A 16,037-nucleotide genomic window follows, 5' to 3' on the forward strand; every position below is an offset into this window, starting at 1 on the left:
TTTATAAAGACTTGTTTACTAATTTGATGATAATGACGAAATGTGCTATCATGAGAATCATTGAGCACTTGTTGCTGTAATTGTATATGTGCAGAAAACCCATGAATATTATGTTTACCATCATGTGCATTTTCTAGTGTTTTCTTACCCTCATACTGTCAGTATCTGTATAAACAAGGGAATTCATGCAAGCAATGGCTTAGGGAATATTAAAAAAAAACTATTTTCACATTAACTCTATACTAGCAATTCTAATCATGCTAACTATAATAGCACCAGGGTTACCCAGTTTCCAAAACAGAAATCTGGAGGCCGTTCAGTCTTTCCTCCAGTAACACCGTAAATATTCCCCAAGTCCTAGTAACCTAATTCCATAATATCTCTCAGTTACAGGACTTATTTCTAATATGGTTGAGAATAGTTTTGTGTCAAGTCTATCAATAGCTTCTATCACAATTTCACAGTGTTACCACACTGATCTGAAATTCATTTCTGAACATTCAGTAATTAAAACTATTGAGTACCTCCTTACAGTTTATATGAAGAAGTTCAGGTGAACCCTGTTTTTTTTGTTGTTTCTTTTGACCAATTTTCTCCATTTGGAAGGAAACGTTTCACTCTCTTTCTGCGTATCTGGAGGCCCAAACATTCTTGTTAACACTATAGGCATTGTGCAGAAGTGACAGAAGCCTCCATGTTCTGACTCCAAATACCTGCAGCTCTCTTTCCCCTCCTTAAACTAATGATACTGAGGAACAGTTAGGTTTTTTGAAGTGTGGCACTCTTAGATAACACACACATCCTTAAAAATGTTTTTAAGTAAGGGAGTGAAAGCAGATGATTGCAAATTAGAAACTGAAAGTTCTCATTCTACATCACTTTTGTTTTTTCAAAGTGAACCAAAACCAAATAAACAAAACCAAAACCAAAACCACCACCAAAACAACCACATGCATCTTCTCTGAGTGACTGAACAGACAGCATCTAACTACATTAGCAAATTTAGTAGGACTAAGTTTCAGTTTAGATAAGAATCTGAGATAGAAGAATCATTCTGGGAAAGTTGTAAGGCTTTAGAGACATAGATTTACGATGGAACTGCAGTTTCAGAGGCCACAGGGAAAAAGATATGGAAAATGAGAATGTGGAAGGATTTTAACAGAGGGGAGATTATAATGTTATTGATTTCTCAATGTCCTCTCAGTTTTTGTAGAAATACTTTTCATGGAATATTGCTCTCTTATTTACAGGTCAGATAACAGAATAACATGCCTAAATTTACATGGGTAAAAAGTAGTAGCTTCCCAGATACACAATTAACCACCACATAAGCACAGAGGTATATTGTGAAGAGCCATATCACCTATACGCTGCAGACCAATGTAATGGTGAATTTTCAAATTTCTGCAGTTTTTAGGTCTGGGTAAATAAAGAAGCTGAATTAGATCCTGTTAAGAGTTCTTCAAGTAGGCTATAGGCATTGTGGCACAGCAGGTTTAGCCATTTTTAGTTGTTTATATGTCATATTCAGGGTCTGGGATCAACTTGTTTCCTCTTTGCATCCATCTTCCTGCTCATTCCCACTTGGAGAGAAAGCAAATGGTGGTGCAAGTGGTTGGGCTCCTGACATTCCTGTGAGAGACTCAGATGGAGTCACTAGCTTCTGGCTTTCATCTGGCAAAAGTCAGGTCCTTGGAAAGTGAACCAGTGCAAGGAAGATCTATCATCATTTCAAACAAAGAAATGTTAAAATTCTCTAGAGATTTGCAAAGCTTTATAGTGCAGCAAACTCTAGCTTTCCTACAGTTTATCAATTCTGTTGCAACTAGTACTAGGAATAAAACTAATTATGAAAATCATTTCATTACTATTTAAAAGGTGATCTGTATATTTCTGGTGTCCAGAGATTCTATGGATCCTGCATTTTCCCAAGGACACAATCTATGTATTAATGGAGATCAGTGCTGGAACACTTTCTTCTGTGCAATGGATTCCAGGGAGAAAGACATGTGCATGAATATTTGACAATACAAAAATAATTATTAAAATTTTTTGAAAACTGGATGGTCCTTGAAGTACTTTGCTGTTTCTTTTGCTTCATTTTGTCCTCAAGGTTAATGAATATAACCTCTACCAAATTCCAAATTTAGCTTGAATTCTGTAATCAAGGACATTCTCATTAGGGTGGCATTTTTTAATCCACGCTGAATTTGAGATAGCATAATGTCCTGGCTCTCTTGGGTCTACCCTGTGCGGAAAAAAAAATGCTAGTATAGGGGAAAGTATGTGGAGTTTTAATCATCAAGACCTAACCTTAGTCTTATTCTTCATTAATTAAGTGACCTTCTACAGGTCACTAACATTTTAAACTGCAATTCCTTACCTGGTTAGCACACTACCTGAGACCACATTTGTGCTCAGTAATTGTTTCTTTATTATTTGTATTGATGGTGACATAGGGATTTACTTGCTAGGTTTTTTTTGTTTGTTTGTTTGTTTGTTTGTTTGTTTTACCAAAGGCTTCCCTTTCTATGGCTACTTAAATGATTTCTTGGCTTGTTCAGTGTTGTTTCCTCTAGATTACTATTTTCCCTGTAATGCACTTCAGGAGTAACAATTATTGTTTTTTTCAATATGGGGAAGTATGTGTATGTCACATAGGCTGCCAAGCTCCCAGAGAACGTTGTAACCAATTTCTCTCTTTCTAGTCTCAGAACAGGACAGATTGTGTTACTCCTAGAACACATGGAAAATCATGAGGTGCACAATGATGGAGAAAGGGAAAGAAGAGGATAACGTATTTTTATATATGTTTCTATAATAATTTGAGTGATGTCATCATCAGCAACAGCTTCAAAAGCAACAGTGAATGTTTGGCTTTATTTGGAAACAGAGAAGTAGAACAATGTATGAGTGGTAACTGGTGGCAAGAGAGGCATTAAGTATGTGGAAATGGCCTTGGCCGTTGAAAAAGTCCCGAGTTCTGGAAGTCTGAAACTCAGTTGATTATGCCTTCATCATTCTGGCATCTCTCCACATTAAATTCATATTCTCTGAAAATATTCTTTCTACACATCCGACTTTGAGTCAAATCTACTTTCCTCTTGTCTACCACTTGCACCTTAGTTTCATCTTCTTAAATAATTTCAACCAAAGCCAGAACTAACATACCTTTTGGCTAAACCCATGGTTTCTCTTATAATGATGATGCATTCCAATTTATGGTGCTCTGGATTTTAAGCAAAAGATGTACTTGGACTTCTTGTCTTCTCCAAAATTTTCCAGTTACCAGAAAGAAACTTGGCAGAAGAGTCCATGATCTTCAGGCTCAGACTTTACCAGATCTCCCAAGAAAGGAAATCAGGGTCCTTCTCACACATGAAAGAAACTCAAACACCATATACCCTTGAATGAATGTATTATTTGCTCTTATTGTCTTTGTCTGCTTAGAAGATCCCAAAGTTTTCTTTCAGTCACTCAAAATGCCAGTAGGAACAGCAGGCTGATTCTCTGGAACTTTTATTTCAGCTACATTTTATGTTGCCTACTTTCCTGGGCTTATAGAAATTATGCCCTCACTTTCGTGAAGACAAGTGTAAGTTCCTGAACAAGAAATCCCATTCTCTCCTGTTTTCCTAGAATACCACCACTGCTTTCTGCAGAATTGGGAACCCTGCCTGTGGCCTTAAGGAAACAGGCATAATAACAGCAAGGTGAAGTGTCCCTCCTGCTCCCACATTTCTGTTTCTCTCATGCCCTTCTTCCTGCAGTCTCAGTGAATCAGCTTATGTAAGTCAGTGTTCAAATGAGGGTATAGTAATATTGACAGTTCATGTTTTCTTTCAAGCTGAGAACACATGATTTTAGAAATCATGTACTCTTATATAAAAATCATTTTAAAATCCCGAATGCATTTAATGCAGCCCAAGGGCAAGTCCCTGGCAATTGTGTTTCGTTGGTTCGCAGTTCTGACACTAGATGTGAGGCATAACCTCTCAGCATGAAGCAGCTGTTGCCACACTTCAGCCCTGAAAAAATGGCCTCGAGGCCTCAGGGAAGAATCTGATTGCTATTATTTAGCACATAATTATTGGCTAGTTTGCTATTGGAGTTTCCCAACTCACAGTTAGTAGCTCAGGACAGCAATAAAATCGAAAGGGAAAGGACAGGCGTTCATAGTGAAAGTAATGTGGGTAAAGTGACAACCAAGAGTCTGCAGACTCAAGTGAAGATAAGCCCAAAGCAGAGATATCTTCCTGTATATTAGGACATGCTTTAAGAATTGACATGGGTTTAGTTTCTGCATTTGAAACTGTCTTCCCTCAATCTTAATGTCTTCCAGTGGAGATATATGCATCTTGTCAGCGAGTATGTGTAATATTATTTCATGTATGTTTCCTGGAAGACCTGTTTTTGCATCAACTCCCCACAAATGAGGAAACACTGCTGAGATCTCAAATTATCAACAAAATTTGAAGTGTGCTAAAAATTATTTTGTTACTTACAAAGTTCATATACTATTTAATTAGTATTAGAATAGTTGGGGTAAAGAGTAAGTAACTAGTTTTTGGATTATTAGAAGATTACTGAAATTACAGGTTAGTTATCTGGAAAATTCAATTATTGAATTATTTAGCAGTGATGGGAAAATACTCTTTGATGTAGAATAAAACCTAGTTTTATTCCTTAATAAGCAGAAAGAAAACAGTAAAATCACCTAAATTTTTAAAAGTACACAGAAATTTTCTATCCCTTTTATCTTGATTTATAAAAATGTGCATACTATATTTAATTACATAAATATATATTCCTCTGATATACTGTTAACCCTTTCCTTTTGGCTTTTAAATAATTATATTACTTGATAGATGCATATTTTCTAAATATAGGTAAGTAAGAAATAACATCCTCAAAAAGCAGGCATTAGAGAGCAAAATATTTTCCATAATGGGAAAACACTCAAATAGGTTGCTGAAGTTGATTCTTACAGTTGTGAGTAGTACTTTTTATTCTAAGCAAAGATAGGAAATACTTTCAGGGGTTGCACAAACAGACTAACCCACAGAAATAACAATATTTCAGATAAATTATCAATCTCTCTATGGTCCCTAAGGCTTATTTTAAAGGAGCTTTCAGCTGGGGGTACAGCAGTAAGTCTCTGATGCATGTAATAGAATCAGGGGCTCCATTACAATTCCAAATTTGCAGTACCTCCAAGTACTCTATCTCATGGCTCACATCCTTGAGAGGAAAATATGGGCACAAAGCCCCACAAAACTTACCGTGACTCACACAATTATGTGTATATGTAACTAAAAATGAATTTCACTTACTGAGCTGCCCAGAGTGGCAGGTTCCTTTTAGAATCAGATATACTATTTAAAGTGGTGGCACTACTTCAGAAATAATAAATATAAAAAGTCAACATAAATATGTTCTATGAGTGAAGCTATAGTCTTTACTACATGAATTTTCCAGCACAGGATTAAGATTTTTAAGTCCATATGGTCATTTTTGTTCATTTTTTTAAATTTAGAGAATCTCTGTAAAGGTAGTTATTCAGAGCAGAGATATATAATGGATGAAGGAACCTTAAATTACAGGGAATGTATGCTCATAGCTATGTGTATAAATCGTTTTAATAAGAGATAATATTTAGCTAATTATTTCTCCATGATGCTGTGTTCGATACTGTGCATTAATAATTAAACAGAGGTGATTCCCGGTTGCTGTAAAATTTGTACCTATGAGAAATCATGGAGATTTAAGTGATATGTAGTGGGGTGGATATTGCAAGGGACTCTTCATAATCTATTTGGAACCATGAGTAAGTAGACAGGCATGTTCATTTAGTAATTACTTGAAGGAAAAGGGGTTTTCTAGAGCTAATGCTATTAGGGAGTTTGGGCACTTGCTGCAAACGTGTTTCTTTTAAATCCCTGCTAGTTATGATTTATTAAATTTTTACAAAAAATGATGGGGGTTGGTAATGTCAGACAGTGATTAAAACCACTCTTTGGAATCAGGCATCCAATAGCATCCAACATCTGAGTGATGTTTGGAGTCCCAGCTGGTGTGCTTCCAAATCAGCTCCCTGTTTGTGCATCTGGGAAGGTTTGGCAGGATGACCTAAATATTTGGGTCCCTGCCACGCACACGGAGAACTAAAGGGAATTCTGGACACCTACCCCTGGCAAGGCCTGGAACAGAAACCATTCGGGGGGTTAACAAGAGGACAATTTTCTTTTTATTCTCCATCCATTGCTCCCTGTCACATGACTCTCAAGGAAGGAAGGGATTTTTTTTTCCTAAGGAAAAAGTTATTGGCAACATGAGCAGAGAAGTTTCTTTCTTTCTTTTTTTTCTAAAGCTTGTTTATTTATTTATTTTTATTTGAAAGGCATATTTCTACAGAGAAAGAAACAAAGAGGGAAAAATATTCTATCCGCCACTTAAATCCCCAAATGGCCACAAGGGTCAAAGCTGAGCTGACCTGAAACCAGGAGGCAGACTTTCCTCCCGGTCTGTCTCGTGGGTGTAAAGGTCTAAGGACTAGGGCTATTCTCTGCTGCTTTCTCAGAACAAAAGCAGAGAGCTAAATCGGAAGCAGGTCGGAAGCAGAGCAGCCGGGACACTCACCGATGTCCATATGGGATGCTGATGCCATAGGCAGAGAATTAGCCTGTTACACCCGCTGCCACCCACAGAGATTTTTTTTTCATTTTTGTTTTCTATCAAGAGGAGTTTTTTTTTTTTTTTTTTTTTTAAGAAACCACTTAATCTCTCCCATCCACGACTATTCCTACTCCTCTAATGGAGAGAAAAACCTGACTAGAATGTTAGGAAAAGATGAGATGCCTGCATCTCAGCTCAGTCACTATCATAGGGAGAGAAAGTAAGAGCCTGAATGCTAATTGGTCTCAGTCACTGGCCTGCTCCTACTGGCTGCAGTCTCTGCCTTCAGTAACTTGCCCACAGATAAATACCGTATCTTCTGATATCTGCTATAGCAATAGCAACTTGGATCTTTATTCTACTTTACTGTTTTTTGAAAAATAAAATTGTTTCATTCTTCTTTAAGTCATTAAAAGGCATATTACATATAGAAAAAAAATTATCTTTCATAGGGTTCAATTTTGGGAATTTTGGCAACTGCATGCAGCACCCAAGGCAATAAGAAAAATTCCATCCCTCCCCTGCAATTTCCCTGTGCCCCTGTGAAATCAACTCTGACTCCCATGATAGCCCCTGGCAACCACAGAACTGCTTTCTGCCTCTGGGGTTTTGACTTTTTCAGAATGCCATATAAGTAAAGACACAAAAATGGAACCATACCCTTTTTAGGTTGACTTCTTTCACTTAGCAAAAACACATTTGAGTGTTCTATACAATGTTGCATGAATCAGTCGTTTTGATTGCTAGTAGCACTCCATTGCATAGAAGTTATGTATTGTAATAGCTTATCCATTCACTGGCTGAAGGAAGTTTGGGTTATTTGTAGTTTGGGTGATTATAAGTAAAGTTTATGTAAACAATTACATAAAGATACTTGTGTTACCATTAGCTTTTATTTTACCTAGGTAAGTATGTCACACAGCAGTGATTAGATCTCATGGCACACTGAACTTTGTAATAAACTGCCCAACTGTGTTTCAAAGGGTCTGCCGGCTTGCACTCTTGATGGATGAGAGTTGCACTTGCCTTACATGTGTAATGGTACTTAGTATTGTTGGTTTATTCTTTATTTTAAGCAATTTAACAAGTGTATTGTGACAACTCATACTTTATAAAGCTTTCCTTATGACTAACAGTTTGGCAATTTTTCAAATGCTAATGTGCAATAGATAAATTTTTTGGATGAAGTGTCTAATCAAATATTTTGCTCATGTTTTAACTTGGTAATTATTTTTCCTTCTTTTTAGTTTTGGAGATTTTTTTTTTTTTTTTGCTGGAGATGAGCTCATCTGAAACCAGGAGCTTCTTCCAGGTCTCCCACACGGGTGCAGGGTCCCAAAGCCCTGGACCGTCCTCAGCTGCCTTTCCCAGGCCACAAGCAGGGAGCCGGAGGGGAAATGGAGCCGCCAGGCATGAACAGACACCCATACGGGATCCCAGCATGGGCCATCGTGCCAAGCCAGAAGGAGCTCAATAGTGGAATGGAGAAGACTCAGGAAAGACATTAAACTTCACAGTTCAACAGAAATCCTTCAGTTGTTTTGGAGGTTCACGGCTGAAAAATATGGAACGCTTCACGAACTTGCGTGTCATCCTTGCGCAGGGGCCATGCTAATCTTCTCTGTATCGTTCCAATTTTAGTATATGTGCTGCCGAAGCAAGCACAGTTTTGGGGATTTTTGATAGAGTCTGCCGTGACTCCTTTGACAAACATTATTTGAAATACTATTTTTCATTTACTTGTCTGTGCTTGAGGAAGAGTCAGAAGTTTGCAGGTTTTCATAATTTTTTTTATTTCATGGATTTCTTCACAATATAGATTTAGGAGCACTGCAATACTTCTCATCATGCCTTTCCTCTCGTTCTCATCCCACACCCACCATCCTCTGTCCTAATTAAAAAAAAAAGTTTATATTGGCATGCATTCAGTTCACTTTACAATCTCATGCTTAACACTCCATTAGGCAAAGAATACAACAAAAGTAAGTAGGAAAAAAATCCTTATGTTCCTTAAGGGTATAGACAAAGGCTATAAAAAATGATCAGATCGGGCCCGGCGGCGTGGCCTAGCGGCTAAAGTCCTCGCCTTGAAAGCCCCGGGATCCCATATGGGCGCCGGTTCTAATACCGGCGGCTCCACTTCCCATCCAGCTCCCTGCTTGTGGCCTGGGAAAGCAGTCGAGGACGGCCCAATGCTTTGGGACCCTGCACCCGCGTGGGAGACCCGGAAGAGGTTCCAGGTTCCCGGCTTCGGATCGGCGCGCATCGGCCCGTTGCGGCTCACTTGGGGAGTGGATCATCGGACGGAAGATCTTCCTCTCTGTCTCTCCTCCTCTGTGTATATCTGGCTGTAATAAAATGAATAAATCTTAAAAAAAAAAAAATGATCAGATCTTCCCCAGCTGCAGATAACTGCAGAGGTCACATTGTACCTAAGCAAGTATTAACACTGCTGGGAGGAAAGCAGCCAAAGCTGGCGGGCCTTGTGGGCCTGGCTAATGTCAAATATGTGTTAACTATATCAGCGCGACAACATAGGGTACATCCTATTTTTTTAAAGATATGTGGAGGGAAGGTGCCAGCATGAGAGTAGACAGGGTGTGGGGACCTGGGCACAAGTGTAGGAGTACCCTGGGTAGTCAGACTGGCATGGCACATTGCCAGAGGAATGGGTTTGAGTATCTACATGCTCACATACATGGGGGGCTATGGATTGCTCAGGGAAGTGGGTCTGGAGATGTGTGGGAGGAAGAACCACTGAGGGAGAATGGTACAGGTGAGACGGGACTTCTGGGGGATCTCTACTAACTAGACTTCTGTACTTGGAGGTAAATGAGGGGGTTGAGACCAGGTGGTTTGCAGAAGGGAAACCAGAGGATCTTTCAGGGCCAAACCAATACATCCACCCATTTGAAAGACCTGAGTTGGGCTTGTTAGTATCAAAAACTGCCTACTGGCACACAGGAAAGCCATAGCTGTGGCCCTGCCTCTCCCTCAAGGAGTGTCAGTGCAGGGGGTGGACCATGTTAGGCTAGGCCATGATACTAACCAGCACATGAGAGAACCAGGCAGAGATTCTGTGGGGGATCATGAGCTCACCCTTGTGGAACTGCCATACCAGGTGGTTTGCTCAAGGACTGGGGGTGGGGGTGGCCAGCTGAGCTAGGTATGACCATGGAACTCACTAAAACTCATGGGTATTGTGGTGGGGAATTGGCTGGGCTGGACCAGGCTGTAGCATCTGTATGCACACTCAAGAATTGGGTATGGTTTGTGGGGTGAGCCACAACATCCATCATCACACAAAGGCCGACACTGGGGGGCAGACTGTATATATGTGAGATCTGGCTCTAGGATTGGGCCTGGTAGGGGAACTTGGGGAACTTCCCTGGTGGATCATCACTTCTGCTGGTGAGCACATCAGTCAGGCTTGTGTGTTGGTCAGGTCAGGTAGGCAGGTGTGTGAGCTGGCTTTGAGGTGGGGGTGGGAATACACTGAGCAAGGTCAGGCCAAACCATAGCACACTGGCATGCATGAGGACCAGGATGATGTGTGGGCCATGCTGGGCTAGGCTAGGCATACCTATTGATTTCCACAAAAGCCAGGGATGGGGGTATACTGTGCAGGACTAAGCTGCAGCACCTGACAGCAAGAGTTGGGACTCAGGGAGGGCCAGGCCAGGCCAGGCTACAACATCTGATGGCAAAGACTAAGCCACGTGATGGGTTATGTAGGGTTCAACATAGCTGCTCCCAACATGTATGAAATCCATGGCAGGGAGCATGTTTGGTCGGGGAGCTAACAGGCCACCCCAGCTGGGCTGTGGTTCCCACTGGCTAGCACAAGAGCTGGAATGGGGGCATGGAGCGGGGCATGAGTCTGGCACACTCTGAGGGTGAACTGAGTCTAGAGTGTGTCAGACTAGGCTAGGCTCCAGCACCCATTGGTGCTTGCTAGAGCCAGAGTAGGTGTAGCACAGGCTGGGTAAGTTGCTGCACCTACTGAATCATGCAAGAGCTGGGTTTGGGGGGTGAATGGGTAATGGTTGGGCTGTGCTAGGCTGCAGAATCCACTAGCATGAGCTGGAACCTGGGAAACACAGGGCTGAGCCAGGCTGCATTATCTGTTAGTGAATGTCAAGATGAGGTAAGCCATGCTAGTACTCACCAACACACATAAAACCTGGGTGGAGGTGAGGCCAGTAGGGAGTCTGTTAGAGTTATTTGCTGGGCCACTGCTCCCAATATTTAGCGTGAAACCTAGAATTGGGGGCAGATCAAGCTGGGCAGGGTTACAAAACCTGTTGGCCTTCATGTGAGCTGGGTTAGAGGAAGAACCAGGCTTTGTATGAATATTTTGAAATCTACATAATTTTGTGGGATCATATACTAGTCATTTGCAAAATAGTGGCACATTGAGATATGTAGATTTTATAAATGTTGACACAGTGCATCATAAAATATAACAATCATATGTTAATATTAGGGCCTAGAAACACACCTTTATATATTTGAAAGTTGCCAAAACCACTATGGTTGACATAGTTTTCAAAAATCCCATTAAAAAAGTTCAAATGCTATCACTAGCATCAAATTTGAGTTTTTTTTTTTTTCAAATAGAAATGGCAGTGGTTTTGTTCATCTAAAAGGAGAGGGGAATCCTTTTTCCTGTCAAGGGGTCATTTGGGTATTCATAACATTTTCATAGGCCACATAAAATCAGTAACATAAAGATTAGCTTTCTACAGATTTATGGAATTTCAAATCCTTCATACAACTACCTTCGCTTGGAGACCAAATCATCTCCTAAGGTTTTACGTCACATAGGCTAGATGTGTCCTATCTCTGACTTACATGAAAATGTCTGCCAGATATCTAAGTTTGTATAGTTACAACTTATTTGTCACTTGCTCTTTAAATGATCACATTCTGTGAAAACTGTGCCTAGTTCAGTTTGCAATTCAGTCACAAAAATAGTTTCCTTGCATATAACCATCTTACTCAATGTTTTATGCAAGCTTGCCAATTTGTCACACAATGATTTAAAATGATATGTCATCGGGGCTTGAAATTTAACAAAACCACTAGTTTTTATTGCTTATGAATATTCTTTAATGAAATTGATTTTCTTTTTCTTTTCTTTTGTAAAGACTTCAATTTATACACATACGCTGTAATCCCATTGTCTTTTTTGGGGGGCGGGTAAAGGTGTCAACAATTTAATTCACTGTTGCTTTAACAACTTCAACATACATGTCAACATTATAAAAAAGGTAAATAATGTGTAAGCCACATCAAGAAAATATTTTAATCCCATGGATTCTCTGAAACTATCTGTGTGTCTTGCCAGCGTTCATAGATTGTGCATTGTGAAGGACTGAATAACTGGTTCAGGACACTGAATAGCAGAGAATCATCAGTTGAAGCTTTTTTGCATGATTCCACTGAAACAAACATGGCAGAATGAGAGAACCCTTCTGAAAAGACAAATTTCACTAGTGGAAGCAATATGACAGCAGGAAGCATAGGAGGAAGGCCTGGCAGTGTTTTCAAACAGAAAATGCCTACTCATGAAATACCAGAACTGCCGTTTTGTCAGAGCGTACACTGAATTCCAAAGAAAGGTGCTGGAAGGTTGTGAACCAAAGGGAAATGAGAAGGATTCAGAAGGGAAAACAACTTTGAAATGACCTGAGCACTAAGCTCCCACCACTGCTAACAACAGGCGTCAGTTTTGCAAATCAGGAAAGAAGGCAGCTAATCATTATTTTTCCCCCAAGGAATGATTATAGTACTCTGAAATATCACACAATAGAATGACGAGAGTTTCAGACTACACACACACATACACACACACACACACACACACACATATATATTAGAAAATACATTATGGAAGAGCTGACTACAGAGCCTCCCAGCACTGTGAAAGTGTGTAAGTGAAACGGTTACAAAAGAAGGCTGTTTACCTTCATTATTTTAGAAAAACAATTTTATAAAACAATTTTGTAGTTTACCTTGGTCATCTAAGCACATTTTAACATTTTAATTTGTTTTCCTGAGGCAGGTAGTAGCTCTACCAGTTAAGATGCCTGAATTCCATATTGGAGTTGATGCCAATATCTGACTTCTCAGTCAAGTTTTTAATAAAGGCAAAGTCTGAGAAGTGAGGATAATGACTCCAGCATCCTGGTTCCCTATGTAGAAAATGTGTATTTTGTTCTGGATCCTTTGTGCTCAGCATAGCCCTAGATGATGCAGGCATCTGGGGGAGAGAACTAGCAAATAGAAACTTTTCCCCTGTATATTTCTACCTCTAAAACAAACATTCATAATAAAGGGTTTTTTTTATCCTAATATTGAGAAGAATTTCTAATTCCCCTGCCTTTGAGAGATGTTCTGAATAAACGTTCATTTCAGTTTGTGTGACAATGGTGACAGGTCACAAACGGCAAATGGTGTACAATACTTGCTCCCCAATCCCTGAACTGAGAGAAAAACACTCCAAGACTCCAGATGGATGACTGAAAGGACAGATAGCGCTGAAGTCTTCACCGATTTTTTTTCAAGAATATTTCTCTTTTCCCTTAAAGAAAGCATAGCTTTTCTCTTGTACTTTGGAGCTATTATTAAGCAGAATAAGGTTACTGGAGTATAAATATTACAGTATTATAATAGTGGCTTGGATAACTGAGATGGCTACTAAGTGACCAGAGTATAGTGAAAACAGTTGTATACTCAGTGTAGAAAGGATGGTTCATGTGTCATACAGGAAAGAACAGCATGCTGGAACAATTCAGTTTGCTACCCAGAACCCCATGCAATTTGAAAATCATGAATTATTGATATCTGGAATTTTGCACTTAATATTTGTGGCTCACAGCTGATTGTAGGTAACAAGCTGTAGAAAGTGATACTCAATAGAAAAGATATACTGTACCTTTAAACATTTAGTAGCTTTAATAATCCCATGAAACAAGTGTTAAATTTTATTGATGATGCAACTCCATCTTAAGAGATGTTAAAGTAGCCCCAGATAGCATTTGGAATTGGATCCTGGAACTAAACCTAGGTCAGTCAGACTATCATGCCCAAGATTTTCTATTTAATCATGATTACAACATTTTTGTTTCTGTCTAGAAGACCTATTTTTCCACCAGAACTCTAGTAGAACACTAAAAGGTTAAAACTCCCCACACAGCATCAATATCTGTGAAAATTCTAATCAAATATTTAAAGAACCTCAAAAGCACTTGGACAGGGCTCTCCAGATAGAAAACAGCCGCCCCGCAGCTGCCCCACCAGTGTCTCTGCTGCTCCAACAGCTGTTATTTGCCTTTCTTACTTTTTTTCCTTCAGATTGTCCCTGATGTCTAAGATTGTTCATGCCAATGCATGGAGCTTTTCCAATTTATTTCTAAGCTGAAAGAACTGCTTCTGGTTACATTCACCTTTTGTAGCTTTAACTGCTAAGAGTACAGAAGCCCCTGTTAGCAGAGAAAAATAAGCTTCTTTTCCTTTGTTATCCAAACTGGAATACACAAGTGGTTACTTCCACCAAGCCTGACTGTGAATAAAATGAATAAAATCAGTTGCACTGTCAGAAGGATTTGAGGGGAGCACTTTTCCTAGAAGGAGAATTTAACATTAGTGTAACACTTTCTATATATCACATGTCATGCTGCATGCTTGCTAAACCATGCTGGGTACAGTGTTTATTTTGCAAACTTCAGCTTCAGATCATAAAGGCAGATTGAGTTAATTCAGCCTTAAAATTAATCTTAGAGCTTTTTTGATTGAACTATAGAAAGATTAAAATCAGGAAGAAAACTGACCAGTTTTACATTTTTGAAGGACCATTTGTCATGAAATGCAAGTAATAATGAGACCAAGAGAAAGCGGGAGGCAAGAAGATCTCTTAACATGCAGAAAGAGACAAGATACAGAGAGTCTGTCTCAGCAGCAAGACAAGGTGGCACAAGATGATTGTGAACAGTGAGACACTGTTAGGTTTTGGTGTAAGGGATATGGAAGATAGACAGGTTTGAAATTGTGTGTTCAACCTCTTGTAGATTGAAAATATTTGAAGTCACAGAATTGTCTTCTGATGTGTACTATGTAGCTGGGAGTGATTGTATTTGTATCAAACAGGTTTACACTTTGTTTTTTTCTTGTCATCAATCCCTAAATAACACAACATCATTCACTTCAACAACATTTCCATTGTATTAGATATTATAAATGTCAGGTATTATGAAAAGCCTAGAGATGATTTACAGTACACAAGAGGATTTAGATAATATGTAAATACCAGGCAGCGTTATACAAGGAACTTGAGCATGTGTGGATTGTGATATGTGTGGGAGTACTGAAATCAATCTGTTGCAGATACTAAAGCACAGTTGCCATTAAACAAATAAGACTTTCTGCAGCTCTAGTTCTTGGTTCACCACTCTAACAGGAAATATTTAAAAAATAGTATATGCTGCAGGGGTAAAACTGTAAATAACATGTATGCCATACATGCAAATTTATTGATTCACATTTTTCGAGTCTGCATTGTTCTCCATTGACTTTGATTATGCTAGAGGATGTATGTTCTATTCATAGTTAAAACAGAGTATTTTGGAAGTGTAAGTATTAACTCTTACATTAACCGACACAAGATACATTTTGAATTCTTTTCAATTATTTAGATAATGCTCGATCAAACCTTATAGGTATTTTTATGTTATTACTTATAGGAGGGGCAACTTCTCCATATGTGCTACTCTTATAATTTTGTATAGTTGAGGTCTAACATTATAAAATAAATTAGGCCTAGACACTTTTAGAAAATAAAAATAATTTCCTAGTGTAATTACCCATGACCAACCATTATTTCCTTAGAAGAAATTTGTAATATAATTATTGTTTATTCTACCTAATTTAATTAGTATATTTATTGTAATAATTTGATGTGTCAACTTGCCTGGGTCATGAGGTTTCCAGAAAGTTGGTCAGACATTGATTCTGGGTATACTTGTGAGGGTGTTTGAATTGAGGTTCTGGATATAAAAATAAGGTGGAGAAGGGATGAATTTTTTTCTCTCCTTGATTACTGAACTGGAACATGAAGGTTCTGAGGTCTTTGGTCCAGATTAGAAGACATGTCATCTGCTAGATGACTACCTAAATGTCACAGGATACTGATAACCTTAAAAACATCAGGTCAAAATGTAGTGAAGACAGAAGTCAAACTGAAAGAGCAAAATAAGTGGAAGATGAACAGAAGAACAGAAATACATTATTCAGCCTTGTTTGGGAGAGTTATGAGGTTGAAAATTATTTTGTTCTAAATTAAAAAATAAAACTCCATGTTC

General features: G+C 38.9%; 1 protein-coding gene and 1 non-coding gene across 2 annotated transcripts in view; both read right to left on the bottom strand.

The window, feature by feature from the left end:
• NKAIN2 (sodium/potassium transporting ATPase interacting 2) overlaps nt 1-16,037 on the bottom strand; it is a 986,696-nt gene that overhangs the window by 234,431 nt on the left and 736,228 nt on the right. The gene's annotated exons all lie outside the window — the stretch shown is intronic.
• On the bottom strand, nt 8,234-8,340 carry LOC118758345 (U6 spliceosomal RNA). Its single transcript, XR_004995643.2, has one exon. It is a non-coding gene; the product is annotated as a U6 spliceosomal RNA (small nuclear RNA).

The sequence above is a fragment of the Ochotona princeps genome, chromosome 1, assembly GCF_030435755.1.
Source record: "Ochotona princeps isolate mOchPri1 chromosome 1, mOchPri1.hap1, whole genome shotgun sequence".
Classification (NCBI taxonomy): domain Eukaryota; kingdom Metazoa; phylum Chordata; class Mammalia; order Lagomorpha; family Ochotonidae; genus Ochotona; species Ochotona princeps.